Source organism: Macaca thibetana, chromosome 9, assembly GCF_024542745.1.
Source record: "Macaca thibetana thibetana isolate TM-01 chromosome 9, ASM2454274v1, whole genome shotgun sequence".
NCBI classification, from domain to species: Eukaryota; Metazoa; Chordata; class Mammalia; order Primates; family Cercopithecidae; genus Macaca; species Macaca thibetana.
This window is the reverse complement of record NC_065586.1, coordinates 3,966,778-3,992,672: the sequence shown is the minus strand read 5'-3', so window position 1 is coordinate 3,992,672 and position 25,895 is coordinate 3,966,778. Positions and strand designations below refer to the sequence as shown.

The 25,895-nt window shown below is 41.4% G+C and overlaps 1 protein-coding gene and 1 long non-coding RNA gene across 2 annotated transcripts in view; one reads left to right on the top strand and one right to left on the bottom strand.

The window, feature by feature from the left end:
- The window catches only part of LOC126963006 (aldo-keto reductase family 1 member C1), a 1,156,278-nt gene that overhangs the window by 941,737 nt on the left and 188,646 nt on the right, over positions 1–25,895 (bottom strand). The gene's annotated exons all lie outside the window — the stretch shown is intronic.
- LOC126963014 (uncharacterized) overlaps positions 16,276–25,895 on the top strand; it is a 12,690-nt gene continuing 3,070 nt past the window's right edge. Inside the window, exons 1-2 of the long non-coding RNA XR_007728890.1 lie at positions 16,276–16,350; positions 18,068–18,185. This is a non-coding gene — a long non-coding RNA (uncharacterized LOC126963014). The remainder of the gene's footprint in view (positions 16,351–18,067; positions 18,186–25,895) is intronic.

Here is a 25,895-nt window from a genome sequence, read left to right as displayed (position 1 = left end):
TCTTTCTCCACCACATGAGAACACAGCAAGAAAGCAGCCATTTCCGAGCCAGGAAGAGAGCCCTCCCCAGAACCCTAATTATCAGGCATCTTGACCTTGGATTTCCCAGGCTATAGAGCTATAAAAAAGTAAATTTCTATTGTTTAAGCATCCCCCTAGTCTGGCATTTTGTTCTGGCAGTGATATCATTAATCTGAAACCTTAAGATCCTTGAGAATAAAAGAAGTGATGATTTGGGCCTCGTCACAGCTTGTTTATGAGTTTTGAGGCCATAGTTCCTAAACCGTATGACTTTGTCGGCCTCCAGGTTTTAACTGGGGACACAATGTAACAAAGCACTTTTACTGTGAAGCTATAAAGTTTAAGGCGATTTTGGATCCAGCTCGAGGAAGAATGAATTACAGGTACTCTCAGTTTGAGTTTTACTGGGATATAACTGCATGGCTCTTTGTCAAATCTAATAAGCAATTGCTCACCCAAGCAATACCAGAGGAATGCCTCGGAAGTATGCCCCTCCACACCCATGTCAAATGCCTGACATCAGGATGCCAGGTGTAGCAGGCTACCGTATGCCTAGCTCAGCTTCTCAATCTTGTCTAGAAAGTAACTCCTTTAATAGCATCTGAAGGTGTCCAACTCTTCAAAATTTTGCAAGTTTGTGTTTTCATTTCGGGATTATCTCCTAGATTTAAAAACGCCCGTGAACAGTTGAATTTTTCTTCAGACTAAGTATCATAAAATGGCCTGCTCACTACAGTATTCAAGCCTTAGAAATTGGGTTTCACGGTGTTGTAAGGACTCCCAGATATACAATATACATTTGAAGACTTAAAAGAGAAAGACAAACACAAATAAGAGGGAATACGTTTATTTGAAAGATATATAAAGCCTGAATGTACCATTTAATCTAATTTGAAGGATGTTTTGGAAAGTTTCAGTGAAATGGGAAATTATGAGCTCCTTATTTACACACATAGGATGGTCATGTTTCAACTATTTTAAGTGCATTTATTAAATAGAACATGAGAGAAATACAGGCACAATATTAATGGAATATAAAACAAAATAAAAAGGTATGTGTTGAGAATAAAATACTTTGACAACGAGACTAAAATGTAAAACCCATTTTTTCAGATCAAACCAAAGGCAGTCATTTATTGCAGCTGAGAAACAAATTTCAAGCAGAAGCCATGAAAAGGCTGTAGAATTATTTGATAATAAGAAGAAGAAAGAGGAGGGGATCATAGACACACATTGTGAAAAGATTCAAAATCTTGCTGAATTTATATAAATTACTGGCACTAAGATAGCATGAAACATATGAGGCCACCAGAAATGGGATGTTTTTGATAAATGGGTTAATGAGTCTCATCAATCAATTCAATTAATCATAAGTAAACGAAAACTTTTTAAAATCTTGAAAGTCCTTGTAATCTTATAAATTATGTATTTTATAACAGATAACTGATATTTTTCTTATACTATAAGTGTTTTGCCAGAAGGTTTCACAAACTGAACAACAGCCTTAAGTTTATATGCCATTACCAATGACAACTTGTAAAACTAAAAGACTTTTTTGAAACTATTAATTTTAAAATATTCCATCAAATATTCTTCAGAAAAATTAAATTTTACTATCCATTTTATTAAATAAAGATACAATAAACTTTTGCCCCTGAGAAGCTGCTCAATTAGAATTCTAACAATTTTTTTAAATACTTCAGTTAGGTAAGGCAGCTAATTTTTACAAAATTATGTTAATTTGCTGAAATGTATAATATCGTCATATCTGTATACTTTTATAAAGATTGCAATGTCTGTTTTATTTTTTTCTTTCTAAATAAAATTTCACTTTATAATTTATTTTATGCTTTTTTTTTTTTTGGTTATGATGAAGTCTTGCTTTGTAGCCCAGGCTGGAGTACAGTGGCATGATCTTGGCTCACTGCAACCTCTGTCTCCCAGGTTCAAAACATTCTCTTGCCTCAGCCTCCCAAGTAGCTTGAACTAAAGGCATGCATCACAATGCCTGGCCAATTTTTTTTTTTTTTGAGACGGAGTCTCGCTCTGTCGCCCAGGCTGGAGTGTAGTGGCCGGATCTCAGCTCACTGCAAGCTCTGCCTCCCGGGTTCACGTCATTCTCCTGCCTCAGCCTCCTGAGTAGCTGAGACTACAGGCGCCTGCCACCTCGCCCAGCTAGTTTTTTTGTATTTTTTAGTAGAGACGGGGTTTCACCGTGTTAGCCAGGATGGTCTCGATCTCCTGACCTCGTGATCCACCCGTCTCGGCCTCCCAAAGTGCTGGGATTACAGGCTTGAGCCACCGCGCCCGGCCGCCTGGCCAATTTTTTATATTTTCAGTAGAGATCGGATTTCACCATGTTGGCCAGGCTGGTCTCGAACTCCTGACCTCAGGGGATCTGCCTGCCTTGGGCTCCCAAAGTGCTGGGATTACAGGCGTGAGCCACGTGCCTGGCCTATGCTTTTATTAGTTTGTCAACTTAAAGGGGCTTCGAAAAAATGCATGTTTCTGGTCCTACAAAATGGAATCAATTCACAGTGCAAAGTAACATTTATGACTAGGTACTGGTTCACTTTCAAAAAATACGTGGAGAAAATGGAGTTACTTCACTCTATCGTTTTACTTTACTGTTTTATGGCTATTTAAAAATGCATTACAGTTCCTCCAAATAGATTATATTGTGTTAAACTCTATTTTTTAAAATAAAGACAAAATTATGAAAGTACAGATCTCTTTAAATAAGAAAAGCAACAAAAATGAGGACCTAAGGCATATTTATTTCAGTTAATATGCAATTCAAGAATAAAGATCTGGCAAAATAAGAGAAAAACATACTTCCCAAGTGGTTATAGTTGGAGGGATATGGATGGTAGACTCAATGAAAAAAAAAAGAAAAAGGAGAGATGAAAAGCCTTTTTCAATCCCCTCACAGCCAAACCGAATCTTTCAAATCATCCTCACTTTGGGAGGATGGGCTTGCCACCCCTGGCCAGACCTACAGTAGTGCAGATGTGGGAACACACCACGATACTAACACAAGGCATTTGAAGACTAGCTGGGTCACTTTGATGTGAAGTCTGATTGAAGTCTCTGGTTGATAGAAAAATTATATCTGGATAGAATGGTTTTTGTGGATGATGCCATAGAATTTAGCTAAATGGTTGCTTCCCACGGGAGGGCTTCTAACAGTCATTAAAATAGTTCCATGCTGTGAATATAACAAGAATCTCTGCTTTGGTCTAAGCCAACAAATTGATTTTCACATTAAATAATAAACTGAATATAATATTTTAAAAGTGATTATGATATATTGTAGCATCACTCCTGGAACTTATCAACGAGAACACTAACGCATGTTTTTCTATAAAGATTTTTTTTCAAGTGTAATTCTCTTTTATGAGCTGCTTAACCTACCATATGCTTGAGACATGTGACACTTTATTAAATGCTCAATAGCGGAAGCATTTTAGAAAAATATCAAGTGGAGCTAAAACATAACAAGAAAAAGAAGAGGCTGATGAGGAGAAAGATAGAGGTTGGAAAAAGAAGGAAGATGTGGCCGTCTCTGCAAGCTTTATAATATCACAGAGGAACTCGAGATAAAGCTCCATGAAGGCAAATGAGCAAACCATAAGTGATCAACCCATAATACAGACATTCTCGAGACTCTGATGTGGATAACACAGCCTCTCTGTAATTCTGATTATCTGGTTTCAAAGAGAACCTAATCAACTTGTCAGCTGGTAAACTACTTTTTTTAAATAGCAGATAATTGATATTTTTATCTAATTCAGAAAAAGTTTCGAATACGTCAGCAATATCCTATAAAACTTCAAACTTTATCAAAGCCTAAATTTTGAAAAGTTACCAATAATAGGTCTGATGATACACTTACTGCATTCTGTAAATTATATAATAATTATGTAAACTAGTAAAAAAATTTCCTCTATCTTAGGATAGGAATTTCAAAACAAACTGCATATTTTTATTTGCTAAATATAAAATTGTATATGTGTGTTATTGGGATCAGCCTTGTACAAATAGTAATTATAATGAGGAATTCAATATAGAAAAATGTAACACTTAGAGCTGCATGGGCAAAATTAAAATATTTTATTTTCAATTTTTGTATTTCCTTCACAGAAGGAATTATGAAACAATCAATAAGAACGTTTTGAGTAAAGATTACTTTAAGATAAAACCTATGCAGAAAAAAAATTGGAATGCAAGTTCAAAGAGAAAAGGGAATAATGTCCAATTTCCTGTAATTGAAGAGCTTGTTTGTGTATTTCTTTTAATAGGTGGTGGTCAGTATCAAATCACTTCATTATTGACATTCCACTGACTACATTTCGTAGAACAAGTTCATAGTTTCATTATTATCTGTCCATAGTATCCTGAAATTTGCATTATTTGCAACTATTTCAGCATATGAAGAAAAAATTTGTATGTCCGTTAAAAACGACTGAGAGTTTGCATTTTGCAAAACAACGGATAGAACAGGGACAAACATTTGGAGATCAATGTTCTAAAGCATCCTGAAACATCCTTTCTCCAGCAAAATTACCTGAAAATTCACATACTTTTTATTCATTTGAAGAGCTTTGTCACTTTTCTCAAAATAGTGATCAATGAGAAAATTGTCTTTATTATATGTTTCTATGATGGACTACGTATTATTTTGTTGAATTAAATAACAATTCATCACTATTTTAAATGATTTTCTTTCTTGAAGCTATTATTTCTGATGAAGTTAATTTGTTTTGATTTAGAAAGTCCACTCGGAGGGCATGTTTAATCTTTTATTTAGTAATATGCTTTATACACATGTTTTCACAGTAATCTTATAGCATTAGATTTTAATTTAAATAAATTAAAAATTTTTATTTATTTATTTTAGAGACAGTGTCTCTATCATCCAGGCTGGTGACTTCCTCCTCCCAGGTTCAAGCGATTCTCCTATTTCAGCCTCCTGAGTAGCTGGGATCACAGGAGGGCACCACCACACCCCACTAATTTTTGTATTTTTAGTAGAGATGAGGTGTCACCATGTTGGGTGGGCTGGTGTTGAACTCCTGACCTGAAGTGATCCTCTTACCTAGGCCTCCCAAAGTGCTGGGATTACAGGAGTGAGCCACCACGCCTGGCCTGAAAACGGCATTCTTAGCATCCAGTAATCTTATAACAGACACACACACACACATAAACACACACTTAAGGACTTTTCGCTTTTAGCACGTTAGAAATATATTAGGAGTTATTTTCAATATTAGTTTCATTAGCCATACAAAAGAAAATAAATTAAATTACAGTAGATAATTGAAACTTGTAGTACACACTGCATAGATGTAACCATCTGGACTCAAACTGGGAGGAGCAAAATAATCTTAACTGATATGTTCCTCTCTGAACAGATGTTTCCAACCCCACATGGAGGATATGAATCTCTTAAAATAACACAACATTTCCAGGAGCAACATTAGAATTATCAGCAACACATTGCTGTTCACTAACCCTAATGAAAGTGTAAATACAGACAGAATTTCATAAGTGCCTTCAAAATGGGAGAGGATTGTAATTTACTCTTCAGGATATTTTGCTGTATGTGGTAAGTGCCCCGTAAATATGTATAAATGCAGCTGTAGCCACAATTCCTGTTAAGAAGTTTCCACATCCTGAAACTAAGGCAGAAGGTCATGTGTGCATGTGGGTGTGTGCTAGCCATTCTAAATCAAAGGCATGTCACCCCTGACGAAGCTCTCGCTGTCAAGAGCTCTCAGCATTCCTTCTCTTGGTTGAAATCTAGGACTAATGTTTCCTTTATTCAGAAACATTCCGTTCTTTCTTGCCCATGCATAACTAAGTGATACTGTCCTTTAGATGAGATCCTGCATCCAGCTCCTTTGCCTGCATGTAACTTTTTCTTGCTTCAGGTGTGACGAATAACCCAGCAGTCATCTTGCCTTGAACCATCACCCAGAGTATTTAAAAGGGAAAATTGGGAGGCATTAATAAAACAGGGGGACATAAAAAACACAGGACAAAAGTAATCATGAATAACGACTTCCATTTTCTGCGCGTGAAACAGTGTCGGTTTACTCTGGGCTTTGCTGGGTGCCTGTTCTCTACAGCAGGAATGAAGCAAAAAGTGAAACCATAATTCCTCCCCAGAGTGACAGCATTCTGGCCTGGGGAGCTGAAGTGTGCACAGGAATCAGTCGCCGTTTCAGACTAACATGACTGGAGAAGCAGACATCACCTGGAGACCCGGTCTGGAAAGTGAACCCCAGACTGAGTGTGCTGAAGGGTGCAAGGGTCTTGGATGGAAAATTAGAATCCTTATTTTAAAAATAAATCACAGGCATCTAAGGAAAAGAAAATACAGGCTCCAAGTTTTTGAATTAAAGGGGTTTTAGAGCCGGCGAAGTTGACTGACTTGATCCATCCAGAGGTCAGGTGATGTTAAGTGGCGTGTCCACAGTGGAGACGCCAGACTGTCTGATAGGAACCCACTTCTCCGAATCCTTCTAACTTCCCTATGGAAGAGGCGGGGAGTGAGGAGTTAAGGTTGGGAAGCTCAGATGAAACTCCACAATCTAAAAGAGGATGCATTAAAGAATACAGGCCAAAGGGTTCAAAATCTATCACTTTCCAAAAACACAGTGACAATTTATTGCAGAAATAGCCTGAGTAAAATGAAAATAGGCTGAGTTCAAATGGAAAATCAGAGAGCAATTAGGAGAACATTTGAGGCCCAAACCAAGATGGGCTTTGTTTTGTTTTATTTTGTTTTGTTTTGCAATGAGCAAAGTGCTCAGAAAAGGGCCCCAGCCTTGAAGTAGGGGGAGAAAGGGCCTTGGGGAGGGTTGGAGGATAGAGGGATGAGAACAGGACGGGGGCAGCAAGGACAGGCAGGGGCTCTGCCCAGGGAGAAGCTTACTCAGTGCAGTTCCGCACAGTGGGCCGGGGCTGTGTGTTGATCACGTCGCCCATCGCCCAAGAATCCTTAGTGCAGTGAGTGAGCATAGGGCCTTCAAATTGCTGTCCAGGGGACATTCCTAGTGTACAGCCAGGCGGGTCCCAATACGAAGAAGAAGAGGGGCCCTGTGTTCCAGGAGGAGGTGTTTGGAGGAGAAAGTCCTGAGCTCCTCGGGAAGTGACAGCAGGTGCCCTTGTGCAAGGAGTCACAGGCTTGGGCTGGTCCTGAGATTTGGGGACAACCCCGGGGCCACTCATCTTTCCAAGGAGGGTCCATTTATCTACGCCGGATCCTTAGAACAACACTTCTCAATCCATCCGGGCTGTGTCTCTAAATCTGGCAGGTGGCCCTCAGCACACATCTCCCTCCTGCCCCCCAGGCCCCCCCAGCTGTGGGAATTATTCTATGCTGTGTTCCAACAGAGCCCAGGACTTCATCCTCATCCTGAGGTCCTGAGGCAGGAGCGCTGTCCTGGCTCCACCAGAAACCATCTGTGTGGGTGGAGGGGGAGTTACCCGGTTTTCCCAGTGGCTATTACCTCCTGTATAAAGTCAGGGTGAATTTCTAGCTTCTCTAACTTTAAGTTTTGATGCTATGACTAAGAGGACTTTCATTTTGTTTCATTTGGTTTTTCGAAATGAGTTGTGTGTGAATGTTTTACTATGCCAGAGTCCAAGCAGAAAAGAAACCAGCAGAAGGAGGATCTTCTATGACTGCTTTTAGCATTTAATGCAAATAGAGACCTTCTGGGAGACTAAAGACCAGGGCTGGCCCAACCGTGGTGCATAGTGATGCTGAAGAGAAGGAGGGGGGCTCTGAACCCCCCCAACGATGTTTCAGGCCTGTCTCCAAAATGCACGAGGTGGTAGCTTTGGGAAAACCCCTCAACCTTTTGGCACCTCGGTAATTTTATCTATAAAATGTAAATAAACTGTGCATCCTACCCAGAAGGAATATTGTAAAACCAAAATGAGGTATTGCACAGAAACGGGTAGAAAAAGTGTCTTGCTCATGGTAGGTTCTCCATGCCTCTTGTGACTGCATGGCCAAGACCTGGAAGATGGGGGTTAACTCTGCGCACTGAGCATATTGAGGCCAGAGAACACTCAAGCAAGGCCAGGAGCAAGAAAGCAGCATGGTGAATCCTGGGCAAGGGTGGTGGGAGATGAGTGACATTCTGATATGCTGCAGAGAGAAATAGAGGGAGCGGCTCCCCTTCTCACAAGGGTATCCGGCACCCTGGACTGGACTAGTCAACCCTCCACCTCACCCTCTGCCATGCCCCTGTCTGGCTGTAGTAATTGGAGGAAAGGTAAGCACTTCACACAACAGAGCAGTAACAACCCCTCTCCCCAAGGTAGCTGTCCACTGCAGGGGCCCCAGTGCCATGTCCCAATGAGAAGTTGCCCTGTGATTTTCTGAAATTTCCAAATTGAAACTCAGAAGTCCTGGCCAGGCGTGGGTAGCTCACGCCTATAATCCCAGCACTTTGGGAGGCCAAGGCAGGTGGATCGCTTGAGGTCAGGAGTTCGAGGCCAGCATGGCCAACATGGCAAAACCCCTTCTTTACTAAAAATTAAAAAAAAAAATTTTTTTTAATTAGCCAGGTGTCATGGTGCATGCTTGTAGTCCCAGCTACTCAGGAGTCTGAGAGGCAGGAGAATTGATTGAACCCAGGATGTGGAGGCTGTAGTGAACAGAGATCCAGCCTGGGTGACAGAGTGAGATTCCATCAAAAAAAAAAAAAAAAAAAAAAAAGTCCTTTTAGGAGCCCAGAGATGTTGGTGGCTATGAACCAATGCAGTTTTACAGAAAATCCAACCTAGAAGTCAAAATCTGAGTCATCAACCCATCATTCCTGTTGGCATCCGATTGTACCCATAGTCAGTGCCTCTCTTAACCCATGCCTTTCCTAACCCTGACGTGATCTGGTTTGGGTTATATGCAACCAAAGAGACTTGACTAGCATACCTTCTGCTGGCACACTCTCAGCCTAATACCACCACTACCAAAACTCATAACGCTCTGTTTCAACACAGAAATGGAAATACTTACAAAAATATGTTGCTTTGACTACCTCCATCTCTATGCACTAGGTTGCATAATATGAAACTCTATATGATGAAGTATATAAAATGTCCAAGTGACATTTCATTCCTGATTTCCAACACACAGTGCCAGCCAGGATCCAAAATTCAACCCCTGGGGTACTCCTCAGCACTGTCGCTTCTCACTGTCCTGATTTTAACACTTAGCTGACTGGAAACCCTTTTAAACAACGGATAAATACGATTCCCCAAACATGTTTAGATCAGCTTCCTAAAAGTGTAGAAATATGTTTTCTAATACTGGACATCAGATTCAAAACACAAACCAGCGAGAATAGAATCTCCCTATGGATCCCCGTTTAATTAAATCTACCAGTTTCCTGGTAGGAAAAGTCTTATGGAGCACAATTTTAGCAATTTACCTGAAATTTAGCAACTTACCTGAAGTCTCCAAGGTGGGGAAAAAGAAGTGGCAATGTTCTGACTCGAAACAGGTAACAATCTCTCAACACACTAATAATCCCTCCAGCTTAATTTTCTGGCCTCCTGAAAATCCTCTCTCAGATACACTGTGCAGTCCTCTAGATGAAGAAGGAATTTACCTTGTCAACATATTGTGTATATCTTTGTGTACAAAGATGATTGGAAGTAATTATTTTACCATGAACATATGAAGGTATTACAAAAAGCAGATATTTTTCTTTATGTAGGGGTTAGAGGAAGTGAAAAAAACTAAAAGCATTCAATTTTCAGTCTGTCATTAAAATGTGGATGCTTAAATTAATGTGGGTTAAAAAGTGAAAGACATATAGGTATGTGTGTGTGTATATATACACACACATATATACATACATATATATATAATATACACAAACATACACACACACATATATTTTTTGAGACAGAGTTTCGCTCTTGTTGCCCAGGCTGCAGTGCGATGGCATTGTCTCCACTCACTGCAACCTCTACCTCCCAGCTTCATGCTATTCTCCTGCCTTAGCCTCCCGAGTAGCTGGGATTACAGGCACCTGCCACCACGCCCAGCTAATTTTTATATTTTTAGTAGAGACAGGGTTTCACCATGTTGACCAGGCTGCTCTTGAACTCCTGACCTCAAGTGATCTGCCTGCCTCTGCCTCCCAAAATGCTGGGATTATACGTGTGAGCCACTGTGCCTGGCCAAGAGACAAAAATATTAAGGAAATAATTTACCCTTGAAAATATATCCTGACATCAGTTTTTCCCTTTATTTTTCTAAAAGGATCAACAATGACAGAGGAAACTGCTTTGACATGATCAACAAACTAGAAATTGATGTCAGTGGTATCCTTTTAAATATGACTAAGACTAACTTACTTCAGTGATTTTAAAATTCTTGTTTCTTCTATATTTGTCATAGATTATTATTCCTGGTACCTGCCTAGTCCCTATTACTAGCATTTAATCAGCAAGCTGTCCTCCAAATTAGGCAGTATATCCCATTCATTTCCAATAGATACATAAAATCAAAATGGGTCAAATTGTGCAGCTTATTGCTGAGTTTATAATAAATATTTCTATCTGTAGGCAGCAATCATGATTTAGAAACAGAGGCACACAGTATGTAACAGCCAATAACTAAAATAAATTAAATAACCCTTCGGCTCATTTCTTGGAATAAAAGGTTAACATGAGATCTCCTTGTGCGTAATTATCAATTGCTTTAAAATGAAGAGAAGAATATTTTTATAAAGAATAACTTACGGTTTTAAATAGGGTATTATTTCTATTAAAGCAGACTTAATTTAAAGTTATAAAAATTAATTCAAAGATTTTTTTTTCCTTTTAAGAAGGAATCTTCCTATTGCATCACTATATTAACAAATGGAAGAAATAAACTAAAATAAATATGGGTTCCACAGTGTTTACATACAACTTAAACACGGCATATCATTGTCTGGTCAAATATTTGTAGTGCCGATGAGAGTACAGACTTGAGGATACTACTTGAAATAAACAAACGCTTATCTAAATCTCGGAGGCCTGCAAAATTAAGTTTGGGATTTCCCAGAAGCAGGGAGCAGGCTTCCTACAAGCATCTGGACTTGCATCTGCACTTGAGGTCATGAATCTCTGGAGCCTGGCCTGCTGGACGCAGATGTCACAGTGCCATTCTGCCTTCCTCACTGTCATCAGAGGCTGCTGAGCAGTGGTGCTCTGCTTTGGACCATCAGAGATCAGCAAAGAAGGTTTGCTGTGCAGGACACAAGCTTCAACCGCTGTTTATCAGTCGCACTAAGCCGTGTGAGATGTTCTCAGTTCCTACCGCTCCTTCTGCAGTAACTATTGATGTGCAATTTCTAAAGCTCATCTTTAAAGTACACGGCATGGAGTCTGAGCTCCTTCAAACAACTTCTCCCCTTCACATTCCTCACGCCGCTATTTCTAGCAGGCAGTTGACGTCTAGACTCTGAGGTGGACATGTAAAGGCTTGGCATCTCCGATTTCCTGGGACGGCCTTCTCTTTTGATGTCCAAAACAAGACATGAACAAGCCTTTGAGGACCAGTGCGTAAGACTGGGCCCTGTCAGTTCATTCAAGTACCTCCGTTAATACTTGTTGAGCAAATACATAATCTACCTATTAATGAGGTTCCATGCAGCTAATCAGCAAAGGTGAGAATCTGTGGAGCCGACATAGGCCGCCCTCCTAGGAACCTAGGATATTTTATTGCTGACATGCAATTTTTAATTTTTTTTTTTGCGTTAGGTGCGGACTAAAACCTTCATTTTTAAATAAAAATACGTAAACGTTCTGACTTTTCTCAATTTGCTTCTTCAAGGCAATACAGTAGAATACTATTACTTGGATGTTTAAATAAAATACTAAAAAAGAAGAAAAAACAAAAAGAAAACCACAGTTCTCTAAAAACAAAACAATTCTATTCAGTCGCCACCCCTGCTTTCATAGGGAGGCATATATGTATTTCTAGTCCCCAGTGTTGACATCATTAAAGGTTTTCCATTGCAATTTTCTATTTTGATGAAGAGAAATATTGTGCAATATTTGTCATTCAATGCAGCCAATGCTCAAGTGTCCAGTGCAATAGCCCTTCAGCTCCCTGCATTGTGGTCCCTGTAGCAATTCACGTTTAAAAACTATTCTATACCTTATATCACTTCATCAGCATCAGAACCTTAGGAGGCCCAAAGAATACCATGCCCCAGGGCACCCAGCAAACTGCAAAGCACTTGAATTAAATTATTTCCCCTGAAGCAACCACCATCGTACCTACACAATATGATAAGCTGATCAAAGAGATTTGTGTTTCATTAGGAGTCGAGGATAAAATTGATAATGGATAGAGAGATGTTTCTGTGCAGTGTATGGTAATAATCAGGAATGAAGTAGTTAGCTTTTTGACACTTGGATGATCAGCGATTAGCTGCTAGATGCTTTTGAAACAATAGTTTATTTGTATGTCATATATCTTGGTGAAAAAAATCTCACTGGTATTATCAGTGAGTAGATCTTTCAAAAATGAAATGGGAGCCCCGTCAGTGAGTCGCACACACTACCTTTTTAGGACAGAAGGGAGGCATACGCTTGGTGTTTTGCACTGAGGGTATTTGTGATTGTGCCAGGAGTTCAGAGCTGTAACTCATTGCCATAAAACCCCACATTTTTTCTTACAAATAAATGGGCCAAACCAGCATGTTCATTGTTTGTAGATTACTTGTAACTGTTTACACAATCCTCGTAATTTCTTCCAGTGAGGAGGGATGATGTGCCCCAGCAGGAGGAGGGAGAGGCTGAACCAAGCCACTGTGAGGCGTCTCAGACATTCATGCGGCAAACATGGTACCATAGGACTCTCACACAAGGGCTTCTGCGCACACAGGCACCTGCTCAGTCCTGTTCCAGGGTCAGGTTCTGGGCACTGAGACAAGAAGCAGATGGGACTGGAAACTACAACTGTTCCCTCCCCTCTCCTTCCAACTCCCGCTCTAACCACACAACCGTGCACTGTACAGATGGCGAGATGTCACCAAAGTGGGTGTTTGAACACTGGATCCAGAAGTGGGGATGACACTCGGGTCCCCCACCACCATCCTTGCCTTGTGCACCTTCCTCGTTGAGGTCCCCATGAGGAGATGAAGAAAAGCTTCAAGGGCCAACAGAGAGCAGAGATGTTGGGTTCACCCACTAACCCATCTCTCTGCCCCAGAGTCAGATTCCAGTTCCTCGGCTGCCTGCACCAGGGGCGTGAGGCTGCCACCACCTAGCAGGCTCATCAGCCTCAGAAAACCATCCAGACCTGAGAGACCCGAAGGGCAATTCCAACAGGGAAACCTGTAGAACGAGCAATGATTTAAAACAAACAAAAAAAAGCAAAACCCCTCAGGAATGCAGGCTGTTTCCTCATCTTCCTCTTGGACCTGTCTTCCTTGCAAATTCCTTCCAAGAAGAGACGACTCTTCCCTCTCCAGCTGTCTCTGCTTTGCCGAGGTTACTTGGTCATTGGTGGCATTATCCACTTCAATACGGAATTAGCAGCAATGTCTACTCCAATGTGTACTTACAGAGAATGACAAAAGCTTTATGTGAATACAGTAAGAAAATGCTTGTATATTTACAGCGCCTGGCATCTGCCCCCAGGAGTGCAAATTAAGTGGCACAGTCCCCCCGATTTCAATAATTTATTACATCTTTGCCATAAAATGAATGAAGGGGAAAGCCAGTCATTATCCATTTTAAGATGTGAACAGGGACTAAAGGCAGAGCCGTGCGCTGCACAAAACAAAAACTATTGGGATTGGAACCTTCGGTGCTCTCAGACGTTTCACCTGAAGGTGTTCTTCCAGTGTCCAGGAGCCCACGGCAGCAGCGTGAGCCAAGTCACGCATGGCGGCCCTCCTAGGAATCTGATATTTTAAAATCACCAAGGATTTTAATTAAAAGGAAATTCCGTGTACAAAAGGAAAATGCATATTCCCTTTTTATTCTCTCCTCAGATGTGTCTCGTGATACAGCTTTATTCACTTCTCTTGGGGTGTCTTTAAGACGTGTATCACAAGTAGGGCAGCAGAGCCTCCTTTCTGCGATGCTGTTGGTCTGCGGTGCTCAGGTGTAGTGAGTGAGCCTGTCCTTCCCAGTGAGGGCCACAGGGGCTCTTCCTGCGTTTGCGTCCCTGCACTGTAGCCTTAAAGGGACTGCCATAGCCATTCCCACCTGTCCCACGCCGCGCTCCGGTATCTGATTTTATTTTTGCAGCCCCTCAAAGGCTCTTGGTATGTCCCAGAGCGAGTTAACTTGCTGTTGAAAGTCTGGATGCATCTGGGCCGGGCGCGGTGGCTCACGCCTGTAATCGCAGCACTTTGGGAGGCCGAGGCGGGCGGATCACGAGGTCAGGAGATCGAGACCATCCTGGCTAACACGGTGAAACCCCGTCTCTACTAAAAATACAAAAAATTAGCCGGGCGCGGTGGCGGCGCCTGTAGTCCCAGCTCCTCCGGAGGCTGAGGCAGGAGAATGGCGGGAACCCGGGAGGCGGAGCTTGCAGTGAGCTGAGATCCGGCCACCGCACTCCAGCCTGGGCGACAGAGCGAGACTCCGTCTCAAAAAAAAAAAAAAAAAAAAAAAAAAAAAAAAAAAAAAAAAAAGAAGGTCAAAGTCTGGATGCATCTGTTGAAGGTAGCTGACCCCTTTTCTGTAACTACCCCAATGTCTCCCTATCTCCTACCTCAGGACGCACATGTATCTTGGGGCTAGTCCATTCAGAAAGCCTATCGAGGTGGCCGCCAGCTTAATGAATTGAATCCTAATAACCAAGGAGAGCTCAACATTTGAAAAATTAATATATTTTCAATCATCGAAGTCTACACTGTACCAAATTGTGTTTGCCTAGTGGCTAGGATTGCTATTAATGTTTGAGTAAAACTAATTAGATGAGAAAGAGAAAGTTGAAAATGATCAGCATGAAAACTGACTCACTGGAGAGATCTCAAGCCAAAAGCCTCCTGAGATGTTCCTGCACTGGCCATTTCTAACTATCCAGCACGGACTGAAGTATCACGGTAGCAAGGGTGAAACTAGATTTTCAGATTAAAGAAAAGAAATCCATGATAATATTATCCCACCCCCTTAAATATTTTGCTACTGAAAAAAAAGATTTTACCTATAATAAAATATTCAGGTGAACTTTTTTTATGCAAAATGGACAGAGAGTCTTAACCTAAAACACCTAAGTATTATTTAAATTTCTCATGCTTCTTATAGATGAGTCAAAAAATATATCCTTGATTCTGAACTTATTAGAGCCATATGGCCAATCATAAAAAAAATACGCTTCTCTCAACACTTTCACTGAGGAGGAGCAGGTTGAGGAGCGTGGATCCACGCTAGCCCTCTTGGGCAAGCCAGGCAGTCTGTTGAGGAAACATCTCTTTAAAAATAGCAGCAAGAGTTTCCCTTTTCATTTAGACATTGGTTTACCTATCCTCCACTAACAGCCTGTTAAAATACCATCCCAGTGACTGACATATTTGCAAAAATTATTGTAGTTCTCAGCCTCGTGGGAGGCCCCAACTGAGAAAGCAATATGTGGCTGTCTTTGAGGTAAAGCCTTAACTAGAATCTCAGACCCAACGCTGGATGATGCCACGCACCCCAGGAATAGAGTGTGGTCCTTCTAGGAAGGGCCATTTCCTGCCTATATCCTTTTCTCTCACCTGAAAGAACCAGAGCAGCCCAGGGAGCAGGGGCCGCCGGTCCTGCAGGGAGTCTCCTACCTCATGACCTCATTACGTGCCTGTCCCCAAAGCCGAGTCACTTTGCTCCTGATTCCCAGATTCTGGCCTGTGTTTTCTTCATCAGGTTTATCTTGATGCCTGTCATGCAGTATTCCTTGAAAGTCAGCATCCCTCAAATTCCTGTCATTCCCAGGAGACATGGACTGTGTTTCAACAACCTCAGGCACCTTTTATGACGTGGAAGGCAGCAGAAAGCACAGCTCATTGACACACTGCTGTGTCCTGTTTTTGTCTGGGCGGTGCAACCTTTGACAGAGTAGTGGACCTGGGCCATGTGGGAGAGGCCACCACAACTGTCCAATGGGAGTGTCACAATCCCCTGAGCTATCAGAGCCAGACTGCCCCGGAATGTAGACTCGGACCCGGAGCTGATGTCACAATCACAGAGTTCACTATTCAGTGAATGCAGGATTCTTAAGTTTCCATCAGGGTTGAGGCACTGCACAGAGACTCCGAGAATAAACCATGCAATAGAGGCACAGCTGTTCGCTGAGCCTACCCTGCAATGGAGGTGGGCAGGATTAAAATAGAAATAAGTGCATAAATAGCAATTTGAGGAACCAGACAGTGCATGATGGGAGCATGCCAGAAAAACAGAAAATGGCTGGTGTTCTTTCTGCACGGGCCAATCCACAGGTGCATGTGGATAGTCTACAGTCAAAATATTGGTTCTCAATTAAGTACATTTATTGTTTAGGGATCTAATTAATTTAAATCATATTAATAAATATCTGCACAATCTTAACTTGGACAGGTCACTTAAACTCACTGGTCTCTCTTACCTTCTCTGAATAAGGATGTTAAAATTGATGAGCATGAAATTTCCTTCTAACATTACGATTCTAAGATTCAGCAATAATAATAGAAATCAAGGTAATTATCCCTGATCTAATTATGGTGTAATTAGGAAGCAGATGATGTGCTGGTGATAATGGCGGCTGATGGTTTCTCTGCCTGCTGAGTTTCACGCCCGTACAACTTGCTCTCCGAAATGGATTTTGAGTTTGGAGTAGTGCGCTGATTGCGAGACATTGTTATTCTGAACCCCAGTGTCTGTTAAGTGGCATTTAATTAGTCACATGAAATGCTGACTCATCTGTTGTCGAAGTCTTCATTCAGAAGAGAAATGTCCATTCAAGACAGATTCAGCAAAATTCGTAATAAAAGAAGTTGTCTGGGGTTTTCTGTTCAGAATGGAACACACAGGAAACTAAGAGCACGCTTTGCTTATTTCAGTCCTTTGAGAACTTTATTTTTTTCATTGGAGATTGTATATATCCACGTTCACTTAGCACCTATATATTTATAGATTTTGATTTCATCATGATAATTTTGGAAAATCAAGGGGTAACGGGTTTCCTTTTTAAAAACAGAAATGTAAGTGTGGAAAAAAAAGAGATATATCTCATCTCTGAGAATCAAATTTACTTGAGGTTTTAGAGAATATATACATTTTTAATAATTAAAAAGTTATGTTATTAGTTGGAATGCAAGTTTGGCACAAATATCAGGATAAAGCAGGAGATTCTGGAAACAGTCTCTTGTGGCCGACAACACTGAACCCCTTCACCGTCCCCCATAAGACGTCTGTCCAGTTTTGTCAGGAAAGCCATCGATTTGCTCTTTAGAAGCTGCAGCTCAGTATGTTGTCCTGTCAGAGCTTTGCAGCTGAGATTGCAGCTCTCCCCTGTGGGCTGTCAGTGAGCGTCCGCTCTAGTCTTGGTGGCTGCTGCAAGAGGGCACGCAGAGTCTTACCTCGGTGTGCAGCTGTGCCATTCACTAGCTGCTTGCGGGCTTGAATATTTCCAGCTGTAGATTCTGAGGCATTTGTGATAGGGCCACATTGTCATACAGAGGAAATTTCTTCCTGGATCTCTCCAGTAAAACCTCCTGAGCAATCGTCTTCTCTATCTACCAACAAAAGATTCTCCAAAGTGCAGGTTGTTCATTGTCCAATAACAGAGAAAAACAATTTCAACGAATAAAAAACACTTTATGTTTTATCTTGTCCAGTAAAGACTTTCCATTTTAGAAGGATATTATATCATCATGACCCAAAACTTCGGCTTACTTTCATCTGCCAAAAGAAGTGCTCTTATTTTAATTTGTTCCAAACCTATAGAAATTAGTCCATTTCCCCCTATATCCCCTAAAAATAAAGCTATCTCAGGGTATACCTTCTTTTTTTTGTTTTGTTTTGTTTTTTTGTTTTTTTGTGTTTGAAACAGAGTCGTGTTTTGTCATCCAGGCTGGAGTGCCGTGCTGAGATCTTGGCTCACTGCAGCCTTCGCCTCCTGGATTCAAGTGATTCTCCTGCTTCAGTCTCCCAAGTAGCTGGGATTACAGGTATGTGCCACCACGCCCAGCTAATTTTTGTATTTTTAGTAGAGATGGGGTTTTACCATGTTGGTCAGGCTGGTCTCGAACTCTTGGCCTCAAATAATCTGCTTGTCTTGGCTGGGATTATAGGCATAAGCCATCTCGTCTGGCCTAGGGTATCATTTTCTAGGGTTTATATGACAAATGTTAGAGACGTCATGACCTCTCACCCCACTGGAATACAGCCCAGTTTAGAACACAATTAACTATTCTATTCCTAGGCTGTAAGAAAAGAGAATCTAGTTAAATAAGAAATGTCCAGAGCCACCTTGTAAATGTCCACATTAGTCTCTTTTTACCACCATTTGGGTACTGAAAAATTTATGCAAGCAGCAAACTCTGTGTGACTCGAGCCCTTAAAATGCAGTCTTTTTGTTGGTAAACCGGCATGTCCTCTGCTGTACATAGAATGTCATTTCTCACTGTGCAACACTTAAGATGCACATTTTCTTTATGTGTGCTGTTTCACATCTTCCAATAGTAACTTAGAATAGTCTATCTTCAGTTCCAGTTAAAATCATGGTGTAGGCTAGTATATTTATCTAAATTAGGGTTATTTGATTTCGCTGAGGTATATAGTAAAGAGACAGCCACAAATCACATTTAAGAGAAAGCAGAAAATTGAATGGTTGTTCCTAACGTTCACGGAAAATGACAGGGTCTTAAGAGACCACCCAATTTCCTGGTCCAAAGCAGGAAGACAATTCAGTTTGTCAAACTCTTGGATACTGATGCCAATTTAAGAAACTCTCATTGTTTTTGAGCTGTGTTAAAATTGCCGTATTTTTATGAAATTTTAAAAATTATCCCAAAGGAAACATTCTGATTATCGGTATTATTTACCTAGGCCTAGATGGAATAATAACAAATACAAAGAATTGACAAGTTAGAAGAAGTAAAGATTTTCTTATATTTATTCCCTTTCTGATTGATCATCAGAAACCATTTTAAGTTATTTCAAGTAAATATCTAAGCATGTAGCAAAAATGTAAATGGCCAACCTGTTCAGGTTTGTGACTGTGTACTTGTCTCTATTTGTCCACTGTTAGAAAAATCATCTTCCCATTTCTTCCTTTGCCCTTTGGGTATTCGTCAATAGGTCATTGGAGAATGAACATTAGACCAAGTCAATGTCCAGGCACCTTGTTTCCTTTGGGAATCTGGCCTTATCTGGCAAGGATCCACAGGTACACAATTTAAACCTCTGGTGCTCAGACTTGGCCTCAGTGGTCCTGCCTTCAGTGGCACCCAGTTCAAATCTCTCATCCTCTCTCACTGCTGAGGCCACCTGAGCTACTATACTTTCAATATGGGCTTCATTTTCTCCTCATCTTTAATCACTTCCTTCTGAGTTTGGTTTCACTCTGAGCTATTGCTTTCTTCACTTTCTCTCCCATTTAGTGGTTCTGTGGACAGTCTTCTGGGTTCCATCCTATGACTCAATTGGTCCCTGAAGCTTTCCCTCTATGAAAATTGACTCAGGATGGATTAAAGATTTATATGGAAGACCTGAATCTACAAAAACACTAGAAGAAAAGCTAGGGAAAACTCTCTTGGACGTTGGTCTAGGGAAAGAATTTATGAGTAAGACCTCAAAAGCACAGGCAACAAAACTAAAAATAGATTAAAAAAAAAAAAAAGCTTCTGTTCAGCAAAAATAAATAATCAGCAGAGTGAACAGACAACCTACAGAATAGGAGACAATACTTGCACACTATGCATCTAATAGAGCACTGATATCCAGAATTGACAAGGAACTCAAACAACTCAACACCAACAACAAAATAATCCCATTGAAAAGTAGGCAAAGGACGTGGACAGACATTTTTTAAAAGAAGACACACAAATGACCAAAAAGCATATTAAAAAAATGCTCAACATCACCAATTATCAGATAAATGCAAACTAAAACCACAATGAGATGCCGTATGACACCAGTCAGAATGCCTGTTACAAAAACAGAAAAAGAAAAGAAAAAACAGGTGTTGGTGAGGATGTGGAGAGAAAGGAGGACTTAAACACTATGGCAATGTGAGTTTCTACTCTGAAAGTTGCATCTCAGAGCACAGGCTCTGTTGTGAGCATATGTGCAGAGCACCATGCCGTGCACAGGATGCATACCACCACAGCGGTAAACCAAGTGACTGTGCTGATGAGGAAGCCTGGATTGTGTTAGAATGCCATTTCCAACTTTATTTTTAAATGATTGTGAGGATTCGTGACAGTATAAATGATTGCGAGCATTTGTGATAGTAACTCTTGATGATATGTTTTCTCTTGAGATGGAAGAAGGGAAACTGGCACATTAAATTACTGTTGTCAAGTTTCTTTACTTTTCAATTACTTTTCAATCACAAACCCATTTTGTTTTGTTTTTGCTTTTGTTTTTGTTTTTGTTGTTTTTTGAGACAGAGTTTTTGAGATGGAGCACTCCGGGCTGGAGAGCAGTGGCGCCATCTCGGCTCACTGCAACCTCCGCCTTCTGGGTTCAAGTGATTATCCTGCCTCAGCCTCCCGAGTAGCTGGGATTACAGGTGTGCACCACCACACCCAGAAAATTTTTGTATTTTTAGTAGAGACTGGGTTTTACCATGTTGGCCAGGCTGGTTTTGAGTTCCTGACCTCAGGTGATCTACTCACCTCGGCCTCCCAAAGTGCTGCAATTACAGGCGTGACCCACTGGGCCTGGCCCATAAACCCATTTTGAAATCACCCCTACTTGCTTTTGAATTCATGAAGGAACGTCTGTCCAAAGGTGGGGAGCACCACTGCAGATCCCTAGCAAAAGGCAGCTCCAGGCAGACAAAGGTCCCACCAAAATTAAAGGAACCAGAAATCAAACACAGTAATATTATTGGTAGAGGTCGTAAAAGACTATTCCTAGAAATACATTTTCTTTTTTGAAACTGTTTCTGAAAAATTAAAAGGTAGCTCAAGAATCTTTCAGCAACAACTGTAGAAAAAAAAAATATCAGGCCTGTAACCCCAGCATTTTGGGAGGCCGCGGCAGGAGAATTGTTTGAGCCCAGGAGTTCAAGACCAGCCATCTCTAAAAATTAAAAAAATAATAATAATTAACCAGGCATGGGAGCACATACCTGTAGTTGCAGCTTCTCAGGAGGCCAAGGTGAAAGGATCTCCTGAGCCCAAGAGGTTAAGGCTGCGGTGAGCCCTAATCATGCCACTGCACTCCAGCCTGGGTGACAGAGTAAGCCATGTCTCAAAAAATAAATAAATACATGAATTAATAGAAAAAAATATCTCAAATTGTTTTACTGGTTGGTAAAAGTATTAGTCTTCTGATTCTCTAGTAAGCCCTTTTCCTTGAACTTTGGTCACTCCCTGATTATTTGAATATTTTCTTTCTAAAGTACATTTGGGTTTAGGGTGCCCACATTTTTTTCAATTTAATGCTCATTACTTGCCTCATTTTAAAAGGGAAGCATCCCAGGCTCAGAAGGTGAGAGTTCCCAGGAGAGGTGATGTGTGAAGCAGCTGGGGAGGGTTCTGAGATTCCGATCGCAGGCCCTTGTCTCGTACTTTTTAAAGTTCTCTTGTCTGGGCTTTTGTCGAATTAATTAAAAAAAAAAAATTGAAATCCCAGCTACTCAGGAAGCTGAGGCAGAAGAATCGCTTGAACCCCGGAGGTGGAGGCTGCAGTGAGCCGAGTTTGCACCACTGCACTCCAGCCTAGGCAATAAGTCCAAAACTTCATCTGAAAAAAAAAAAAAAATTGAAGAGCACATTGTATTTGTTCTATTCTTAATTCCCGCTATTTTGGAACTTAGGATGTTTTAATTACTCAGGAAGTAAAATTTAGCACTGGCTTGTGGACCCATAGACAGCTGAAGAACAGGGTTTCCAATCTCTCTCCCTCTTCCAAATATACATATGTTATGTGTACACATGAGTTATGTATTTATACTGTGCACATAGATATGCACGTATATGCATATATGTAATATCACATACACGATTTCATATATATGCTATAGGTACATATATACACATTAGTTATAGATGTATATTGCACTTATAGATATATATATGCACATACATGTAATACACACACACACTTACATGCATGTCAGGGTTTTTTAACCCCAGCACTACTGGCATCATTTGCAACCAGGCGATTTCTCCTTGGGGGGGTTTCTCTGTGCACCGTCAGATACTCTACCCCTGGCCTTCACCTGTGTGATGCCAGAAGCATCCTTTTCCCAGTTCTGACACCAAAAATATCACTAAACATTTCCAAATACCTCCCAGGGGAGCAAAATTTCCCCCACTGATGAAGAGCAACTGATATAAAAGCCTATTTTCTTCAAAAAAAAAATACACAAAATGTAAAAATTCCCTACATATCTAAAAATAAATGAAAATGCAATTGAGTTCTATCACCAAATTAGCTGTTGGGGAATAAAAAAGAAACAGCAGATTTAAAAATCATTTCTGTCATCTCATTACCCGCAGACCACAGTTTTCACAGTCCAACCTTCTGCATTTTGACCAGATCCTCACAATTCTGAAATCACTGTTTCATCCATATTTCAATAACATGAATAGTCTCAAATGCAGAAAGGGAACATTGTTCTGCATTTTATCTTCAGATTTCCTTCCAACTATCTTTGGAGGTTTATCAAGTAAATGTGACTGTCTTGTGACTCTGTCTATTAATGTACCACTTCATGTGTGTCTTGAGATTACAATAGAAAACATCGCTTACATCAAGAGACTTGTGACTAAGTTTTAAAATCCCAAAGCTCTCGTGATTCATCAACCATGCAGTTCGCAGACTCGAGGGTGTTCAGTGTTGAGTAAGCTCCGGTGTGGTGGACGCTGTCCGATGTGACCAGCAAACAGGCAACCCATTCACTAGGGATGAGGCCACCCCCTGCAGGCTTTTACCCCTTTCTGTGTGGGCTCTGAGGATGTCAACCCCCTGTGTCTTAGCCTCCGCTGCACAGTTGCTTCCTGAGAAGATCCTCCCTATGAGGTTGGGGTCATTCAATCAAGTAATCCTACTGAATAATTCTATCCCCCTTTCATCTATTTGGTGGCAGCAAAAGCATCAAATTCCAGGCCCTGACATGGAGAATCTCACAGTCTAGTGGGCTTTTGACGTCTATCCCATCAAATTGCTAGAGAGTCAAAGTTTCATTCTAACCTTATACAAGGGGCTGTGATTTTCAAGGCTGCTGAACAAGACTGATATTCTCAAGATTTAAAAAAATGAACGCAAAACAATCAAACAAAACATTCTAGGTTGTTTACTGAGAATGGCTTTGAGTAGAAATGTTCTGAACAGTAACGTTTCCTGAGAGTGAAGTGGAAATAAAATTACCCTGAGTGCATCTGAAAATAGTCAGGGTTTGGATAACAAAGCAAGGTTCACGTAGATAGACAGGTCTGTTATCGGACGCAAAGAAGGTTACTCTTCCTGCCAGATAGGATTATTGGCACTCACGTCACAGGAGAAGACCCTGAAGGTGGAACCTCTCTGGAGGGCCTGAGGACCACAAGGAGACCTGTGTGCCTAGAGCAAAGTGAGCCCAGGCATTATGGCTGGGCGGTGAGGGGAATTCTTGGAGCAGTGAAATGGATTTGGCTCTTTCCCTTAGAGACTATGGGTCTTCACCATAAACTCAGATGCCTTCAGCAGCCAGACTGACAGCATAAGTGAGTTCAGGAAAAAGCAAATGTGCCCCTGAATCTGTATTGCATTTTATTAGGTTGGATAGATACACATTCCGAAAAATATTTTTATAATCATAAAATGAATCCTGCTTCATGATGGTCAGCGGTAATTCACCTGGGGTGTGAATGTTGGAGATCAGTCATGGGTCCTGGGGACACCGGCCCTTCCCAGCTCGAGTTTGGTGGCCATGGAAGAAGAAAGCTCGGTGTCTAGAAAATTACATTTTGTTGAGAGAAGCTCAAGTTGGGGCTTTTCAGTGCTTAACTATTGATTTAAAATTCTTTACAACTCTCCAAAGAAAATGCGCCTATACCTCAGCTGTCCCATAGTCAAACGGTGTGAGGCTCTGGACCGCTCATTCTCCAGTGACCAATGAGAAGACAAGGCTCAAAGAAGCCCCAGGACTCCCAGTCCCGACTACAGGCTGCAGACAGACGCTGGCCCTGCGACCAAGTGCCAAGGGCGGAATGCTTGACCGTGACCCAAGTGAGATTCGTTCAGTCATTCTGTCTCACTAATCACCCCCAAAAAGTGATGAAGCTTTACACACCGAGGAGTCTCTCCTTCCATTTGCTGTGGTCTTAGTCCCTTCAGGCTGCTGTAACAAAATACCACGGCTGGGTGGCTTATCAACAGCAGACACCGATGTCTCAAGGTTCTGGAGGCCAGACGTCCACATCACGGCACCAGCAGACTCGTGTCTGGGGAGGCCTTGCTTCCTGGCTCATAGACTGTGTCTTCTCTCTGTGTCCTCGCCTGGTAGAAGGGGCAGGGGATTTTTCTCTGGGGACTCTTTCATGAGGGCACTAATCTCATTCATGAGGATTTCACTCTCATGACCGAGTCACGTCTCAAAGGCCTCCCCGCTCCAGCACTCCCACCTTGGAGGTTAAACTCCAACCTATGAATTTGGAAGAGGCTCAAACATTCAAACCATGGCAGACCTAAAGGCCTGGTACATTCCATGATGTTTTCCTAAGCACCATTGATATCTGCTTCTCCAGGAGGCCTATCCTGACTACCTTCACTTACTTTTAATCTTATAAATATGTGTCATAGAAACCCAACTGTCATGTTTGTCTCTATTTCATTTCAGCTATCTAGTTATTTCATTTTATTATTTACTTATTTATTTTTTGACAGAGTCTTGCTCTGTCGCCCAGGGGGGAGTGTGGTGGCACAACCTCAGCTCACTGCAACCTCCGTCTCCCAGGTTCAAGCGATTCTCGTACCTCTGCCTTCCGAGTAGCTGGGATCACAAGAATGCGCCACCACGCTTGGCTAATTTTTGTATTTTTTAGTAGAGATGGGGTTTCACAATGTTAGCCAGGTTGGTCTCAAGCTCCTGACCTCAGGTGATCCTCCCGCCTGGACCTCCCAAAGTGCTGGGATTACAGGCATGAGCCACCGTGCCCGGCCTCAGCTCTCTAGTTCTATACACAGACAACCCATGTTTCCTCACTGCAGACTACATTCTATTTAATTTGAAGGAAGGCCTGTGTGCTGAGTGGGTGTGTGTGTGTGCAGTGTTTCTAATACTCGCATGACAGCTCAGAGTACACAGATCTGCACAGCAATCCTGAGTGATGCCGTCAGGGCCATAGCAACACAGGCACAACTATGTAAGGACATCACTGAGAGAGTGGAAGGAAAGCCTCGGGGTTAGAGAAGGGAGTCCCTGGGCTATTGAAATAGCCAAGCAAAAAAAATTCTTTTTAGAAAAATAAATAATATTGTGAAAGTATCATATGCCACGCAAACATAAATTGTATTCTACTATGATACTGATGGGAAATGCATGACTTTCTTTCATCTAGGACCAAAACGTCTGAAGCCAAAACAAGTTGTTATTCACACCACTGGCTAATGAAATTAAACAGAGCAATCAGCCCATCCGGGTAAAAACTGCAGCTTTCCTGCTAACGTTCTGGTGATCTCTAGACCTATGCATGTCAGATGCATTTTATATTTTTGGAAAA